A 7,104-nucleotide genomic window follows, 5' to 3' on the forward strand; every position below is an offset into this window, starting at 1 on the left:
TTTGGCAAAGCTTGGTTTGAGGCCAGGCAGTTCTTGGGGGGCAGGGGTGACAATGGGGTTGATGGAGTCCCCCGGATCCCTCCCACCCTGCTGTCACATTGGCCCCTCCCAGGTCAGCCACAAGGCACCTCCCGCCCTGCAGAGCCTGAAGCAAGGGCCTGCCTGGGGGTCACGGGGAGGACAGGGATGCTGCAGGCAGTCTTTGGCCTCATCTTTTGTTTTTACGTTTTTTAAACATGGAACACTTCAAGACTCTGGGTGTCATCCCTATGCAGGGGCCACGCTCCTCTTCCCCGCCCTGTTTCAGTGTTGGTGTGTGTGCGGCCGAAGCGAGCACACCCCGTCCTTCAGAGACGAGGCTGGAGGCCCCAGGATGGTGGCGCCGAGTGGGCTGCACTTCCCATGGGGAGCCAGGAGCCTGGGTGAGGGGGTGGAGGGCTGCAGGGTGTCCTCTTGGCAGGAGTGAGGCCTGGTGCGGGGGAAATGCCTTGGTGGCTCGGAGCCTGACGGTAGCGGCAGGGTCTTTGAGACCCATTGTCCAGATGAGAACACTGAGGCCCAGGGTCGCACAGTCTCCTGGGGGGCTCCCTGGGAGAGTCTGGCCTGGCCTTCTGCTGATCCTCCCCCAACTTACACCCCTTGCCGCCTGGACCAGGGTGGCCGCCGAGGGGGTGCAGGGGACAGGCAGGAGCGGGGACCGGCCCCGCAAGCTGGTGTCAGCAGCGTCTGTCTCATGAGTTCACAGCTGCTGGGAACATCTGCTCAGTCTCCCACCTCTGCACCAGCTGCCTGCCTTCCCCGCCTGCTCAGTCCACGGCTTTGCTCAGTTCCTTGGCGTCTCTGTTCTTCCTCCCTCCCCTCTCATTCTTTGGGTCTCTCAGAATTGGTCATCTCTGCCCCATCCACTGGGGGGTGCCAGCCCTCCAGTGCCCAGGACCCGGGGGACGTTTGACAGGCAAGAGGGACAGGCTGGGCTGGGGGACCGCACACTGGGGGGGATGGGGGTTCCCCGGTTGATCACTCTGAGCTTCCAACTCCTCATCTGTAAGATGGGGATAACAGCACTCGCCTCGGAGGGCCATCGTGCGGGGCTTGCTTCTGCCCCACTGCCCCACCGATGAGGCAGCCCTGCCGAGCTGTCCCTGCAGAGGGCCATCCACCTCTGGTGCGTCACGGTCATTAACAAGGAGGGCTAACGGATGGGGGTGCTGGTGCCACTGCTCAGCCCTCAGAGCCTCAGTGTGCACATCTGTGAAATAGGAAGAATAAGGCCTCCTTCCCGGGCTTGATGAGAGAGCTCCCATAAAGCTCTCACTGCGGGGCCCCACAGACATCAGAAGGGCCCAACGAATGGGGCTGACTATTCTCGTTGAGCCCGCCAATGTTGGGGGGCTCACCCCCTCTAAGACGGGTAGCGAGGGTGCCTGTTCTAGATGACACCTGGGCATGTGGACCAGGAGTCATTGCCTCTGCCTGCTGGTCGAGTCCCTCTTTCTCCTTCCAGAAGCCTCCCCCAGCTGCCCACGCTGTTGACATCTTCCTCAAGCCTCCTGTGGCATGATCGGCTGAGCCCATGCCTGGCACCTGTTTCCCGCTGGTTTACTCATTCTCTCGCACCTGGGGTGTTGCAAAAGCCTCCCAAGTGCTTGTCCTGCCCTCCCTGGCTCTCTCCACTCCACTCGTGAACTTTATCTAGAGGGATTAAAAAAAACCTCTTTATTGGGGGTATTTCTTAGTATAAAGCTCTCAAATCTTAAGTGTGCATGGCTCGATGGATTTCTCCAGGTGTAGACTGTGTAAATGCCTCATCGATCAAGATACAGCACACTCCAACAGCCCAGGCCCTTTTCCAGTCAATAATCTCCCAGAGGTAACCGCTCTTCAGACCTTAATCCCCCAAATTAGTTGCGTCTACCCCTGAGCTTATTCAAATGCACCCACACAGCACACAGGCATTTCTGTCTGCCTCCTTCCATTCCACCTTATGGCTGTGAGGTCCATCCCACACTTAAAGGCCTCGCAATTTGTTCTTTCTCATCGCCGTGTAGTATTTCACTGACGGGATGGGCCCTCACTTACATATGCACCCCACAATCCCTGGGCTGTAGAGCGGTTCTCAGTTCCTGGCTCGCATGGAAAAAGCTGTGATGAACGTTTCTGTTTACATCTTTGGCGGTCATTTTGCTTTCGTTTCTCTTGGGCAAATTCTTGTGACTGGCATTTGCCAGATCACAACCCAGGCATGTGTTTAGTTTCCGTAAATCCTGCCAAGCCATTTCCCAAGCGGTTAATTAACACTCCCACTAGCAGCGTGTGTGAGTTCTGGTAGCTCCGCATTCTTGTCAGCTCGGGGAGCGAGCATTCTTTTTTAATTTTAGCCATCGTGGTGGGAGTATGATGGGATCCCATTGTGGTTGTAATTTGCATTTCCCCCCGCGAGTGGTGGCGTTGGGGACTTTTCACATGCTCACTGGGCAGCTGGACTCGGGCTCACTGAATAGCACCTGTTCCAGGCCTTGGCCAGTGCTTGTTTTTTTTTTTTTAGGCTGGGTTTTTTTCTTGATTTGGAGATATTTTTTTTCTTTTTTCTTTCTTCTTTTTTTTTTAAAGATTTTATTTATTTATTTGACAGAGAGAGACACAGCGAGAGAAGGAACACAAGCAGGGGGAGTGGGAGAGGGAGAAGCAGGCTTCCTGCTGAGCCGGGAGCCCGACGTGGGGCTCGATCCCAGGACTCTGGGATCATGACCTGAGCCGAAGGCAGACGCTTAACCACTGAGCCAAACAGGCGCCCCATCTTTTTTTTTTTAAACATATTCTGGATTTGATTCGTCTGTGGATGCGTGTACAGGCATATGCTTCTCTATCGTCATCATTTACTTTCCCATCCTCTCACAAACCCCTCTCTTTGGCTCCTTGGGCGGTGCGGGTTCCTACCACTGAGGTTGGAATGTGGGGGGCCCTCTGCCAGGTGGGATTGCCCTCCTCCCCACCTCGCCGGGCTTGCTGTCCAAGACCTAAATCAAACCACTTCCTCTAGAAAGCCAGCCCTTCCTGCTTCCTGCTCCACGGCTGGCAGCTCTGTGTTTGGCATGCTCAGCATGCACAGCCCGATGGCTACCATAAATGTGTGCATCTGGGCGTCCGTGTGCACCTCTGGGGCGGGACGGTGTCCTGTACCTCACACAATGCTGGCTCTCGACCACCGTTTGGGGTAGGTTTTCAAGGTAGTGTTGAGGTATGGCCCAGTTTGCCTGGGACAGTCCCCACTGACACCCATGGACGCAGCATGCTTATTAGCAACCCGCCTGGAGGCCCTGAGGGGAGGGGAGCGGGCGAGGCCACCCAGGGCCTGATGGGGAAGAGAACCCTCGTCTTAGGGACAGACCCGGGTCTAGTGCTGACCTGCCACCATGTACCGTGTGCTCTCGGGTAACTCCCTCACCCTCTATGCCTCAGTTTCTTCTTCTGTGAAATGGAGAGAATAAGTCTTCCTTTGCCCACACCTCACCAGGGGGTTATGAGATGTCAGGGGAACGTGCGTGTGACAGAACACAGGGCCGATGCACAGAGAAGCCAGTCTTGCCCCGGGCGAGCCCCTGCTTGGGAGGGAGGCGTCAGGCACCCCTGGCCCGCTGCGCCTGCGTGAGAACGGAGGGGGCCCCGGGAGGGGCACTGAGCACGCTCTGAGCGGGGGAGAAGCATGTCCCAGTCCGAGAAGCCTGGCTGAATACTAGCATCTCAGTCCAGGTGGTAGCTAAATGTCCTTTTCTGAGTGTTCAAACTATTTCATAATTTACCTTATTTTTCAAATTGAAAAAGAAAAGCCAGATTGGGCTCTCCCGATGCTCTGGGCTGCTTGTGAGGAGCCACCCTCCCGCTGCTCCTTCAGGCACCGCACGTGGATCAGGCCGGCCTGCATGGGCTGTCGTGGGCACGTGTGGGACTCGCCTCTGACAAAGGAGGACACACGCCCTGTGTCCAGCTCCGCACACTCCGTCGGATGGCAGCTGGCTGATGACAGGTGTTTGAGGGGTGGAGGGAGAGTGACCCAGGGCCTGGGGCTCTGCCGGGACGGGGTGCCAGGCCTGCAAAGGGGGCAGAGGCAGGAAGTGACAAAGGCAAGCTCAACTGACTTCCCGAGGTCAGAGTGGGGCCCCACGGCCCTCATTTGTACAGGTGGGGAGACTGAGAGCCAGAGGCCAGAGAGGACTTGGTCAAAGTCATGCGGGCGATTCTTGGGGCCGGGTCCCTCCCGCTGACATCACTTCCGACTTGCCCCCCCATGCTTGCCGGGGATCGGGATACATTTTTCTGGCTTCCCCTCAGACTTTGAAATCCTGAAACTGCCTCGTCAACCCCCAGGCTTGGGCCAACCTCTGTGTCTTGGACCTGGGCTCCCCAGGACTGAGATCCTCTGAGTCCTGGGATGACCCCAGAAGAGCTCAGGTCCAGTGGGTAGCTCTGGGAGCTGGCGCGGGCTCACAGGCTCGTGGAGGTAATTCTGGGCATCTCTTCCCATCTCTGAGTCAGTAACTAGGGCTGCTGGCCTGCAGAGGCCTTGGTGGGAGTGTTTGTATCATGGAAATTGGTTAATGCCCGAGGCAGGGTTTTCCCTGGCCACTGAGGGAGGCACGGTTCCCAGCGCGCCACTGCACCCCGGCCCCCTTGCTCCCGCCCCCTCCATCCCCAACCACAGCAGCTCCACTTCATCGGTTTTATACTTTGGACTCTGGGTGAGATTTCATTTGAAGGAGAATTCTACTGCTTTATCAATTTTTGAAAAATTCTTCTTTTTAAAAAAGATTTTATTTATTTATTTGAGAGAGAGAGAGAGAGCAAGCGCTAGAGCACAAGCGGGGGGGGGGAGGGACAGAGGGAGAAGCAGGCTCCCCGTTGAGCAGGGAGCCTGACTTGGGGCTCGATCCCAGGACTCTGGGATCATGACCTGAACCAAAGGCAGCCGCTTAACCGACTGAGCCACCCAGGTGCCCTGAAAAATTATTCTTTTGGACCAATTTATTTGTTGTCATCTATCCTGGGTGTGCCAAGGAAACCTATGCGTCAGGGACTAACCTGGCCTAACTTGTGTGCTCTGAACTGACCTCTGAGTCCTGGGCTATCCTGGGCTAACAGGTGTTCCAAACCAACGCAAGTGTTTGGGGATATCGTGTGTCCCTGGATTAGTGTGTGGGCCTGGGCTGACCTGTGGGCTAGTTCTAGGCTAGCCTGGGCTAAGCTACATGTTCAGAGATAAGTTGTAGACCCTGGGCTACCCTCGGCATCTGTTCCAAGCTAATCTGCAAGACCTGGGGGAGTGCTCCCTCTTCCTCTCCTAGAGACAAGGACCAGCAACAGAGCTCCAGTCCTGGTGCCCTCGTAGATCTTCAATGGTGGGAAACTTGTCCTCAGTTTTCCTTCTGCTGGACACAACCAGTGCCCAAAAGCTTGGGGTTCCTTCAGGAGCAGGCGCCTGGGACGGCCTCAGGAGTCCAGAGCCAGCCTCCTCCTGAGCCTGTGGGGGTGGAGGAAGACGCAACCGGCTCTTGCCCGGGTCGGGCGGGGCTGGACTGGGCATGTGAGGGACAATGGGGTCATTGTGGGTTCTGGGGAGGAGGCCAGACAATAGGAGGGCTCCCTGTCCTTCCTGATTCTTCCTGTTGAAGGAAGACAGGGACCTCAAGTAAGTCTTGGCTTCACCCCCGGCCTCATCAAGAACCCCCCTCAAGAAAGCCTGGCATTCGCGCACAGCTCTGCATCTGCCAACGTCACCCCCGTCCACCCATGGTTTGGTGGAAGGAGGATCATCCACCCAGTTGGCAGATGGGGCCGCTGAGGCTCACAGGATCCCCTGCGCCCCTGGCTCTGACGCCAGTACTTCCGAGACTCCGAGTCCCCTGTCAGAATCCCTGTCCGGGAGCCTCCCCTCTGCCCTCGGTCCATCCCCTGCTCCCCCCGCCGGAGGCGCGGCAGCAAGAGCATCTCCCCACTGCTCCCGGCCCCTGGTAACCCCACTCTGCCCCAGACCAAGAGCCTGGGTTCTTGGGATCCGCTCGGCCTGCTGGGGAGAGTTTTCCCTGTCTCGTGTGCCCCGTGGGTACAGCCATGCCATGCTAGACGGATGCAGTGACAAGGACGTCACTGTCCCCATCCCCATGGGGGAAGGCCACTGCTACCCACACCCCAAATTAGGTACACTCCTCAGCTCTCTTCCCCATCCGGCCACATGTGTCCCTCCCACCTCCCTCCACCCCTGACAGTCAAACCCGACTCACTCCATCCAACTTTCTACCCCTATTCCCTGAGCCCTTCTTGAAGATGGGTGCTGCACAGCCCTGCTCTGCTCCTGCCACTCCCTCTACGTGCAGGACTCTCTCCTGTCCCCTCCTCCAGGGAGCCTTCCCTGACTCCCCACTCCCAGACCCCTTGAAAAGGGCTCCCTTTCTCCCTGGGCACTCTTGTGGCAACCCCAGGTCCCTCCTCTGTGTGGGTGGGCCTGGGAGCACCCCCAGGCAGCAGGACAGCTGAGGTCCTTCGGTCCAGCCCCTGGGAAGGCCATCAAGGCCACAGCAGGGGCCCTTCCCCTGGGTTGTCTGGGCTGCTTGGGGCCGGCACAGGGGCTCCACACTCACCAAGTGTGCGGGACAGGGAGGCACCTGGGGACTCTCGGAGGCAGGCTCTCTGAGCCTTGGTGTTACAGGTGGACTTCCAGACCTTTGTCACCAGCCTGACATAATGTTTCTGTGGCTGGTGTCTCACTAACCCCTCACTGCCCTGTTCGGCCTGAATCAGGGGTGTATGGGCAATCATGTATGGAGGGGTCCATGAATAAAACCCTGAGTGCCTCCAAGGCCCACAAGGCCAGGAGGGTCTCATCCCTGCGGGGCCCCCGGTCTCAGCGCACACCACCCGCCCCCACCTCTGGGCCTCCTTCCTCCCACCTCTGCCTCCCTCCCAGTGCATCGCTCTCCCTGCATCATTTCCCTCCACCTCCCCACCCTCCTTTCTCTTCGTCCACGTAACACAGACCCATCTTTGAGAACACAGATTTAATGCCCCTCCTCAGGGAAGCCTTTTCTGTGCCTCAGACCACGTGGGTTCCAC

The 7,104-nt window shown here is 57.8% G+C and overlaps 1 pseudogene; it reads right to left on the bottom strand.

The window, feature by feature from the left end:
- Positions 1-230: 230 nt before the first annotated feature.
- On the bottom strand, positions 231-339 carry LOC116644434 (annotated as a pseudogene).
- Between the last annotated feature and the right edge of the window lie 6,765 nt (positions 340-7,104).

This window comes from Phoca vitulina, unplaced genomic scaffold (assembly GCF_004348235.1).
Source record: "Phoca vitulina isolate PV1807 unplaced genomic scaffold, GSC_HSeal_1.0 scaffold29, whole genome shotgun sequence".
NCBI classification, from domain to species: domain Eukaryota; kingdom Metazoa; phylum Chordata; class Mammalia; order Carnivora; family Phocidae; genus Phoca; species Phoca vitulina.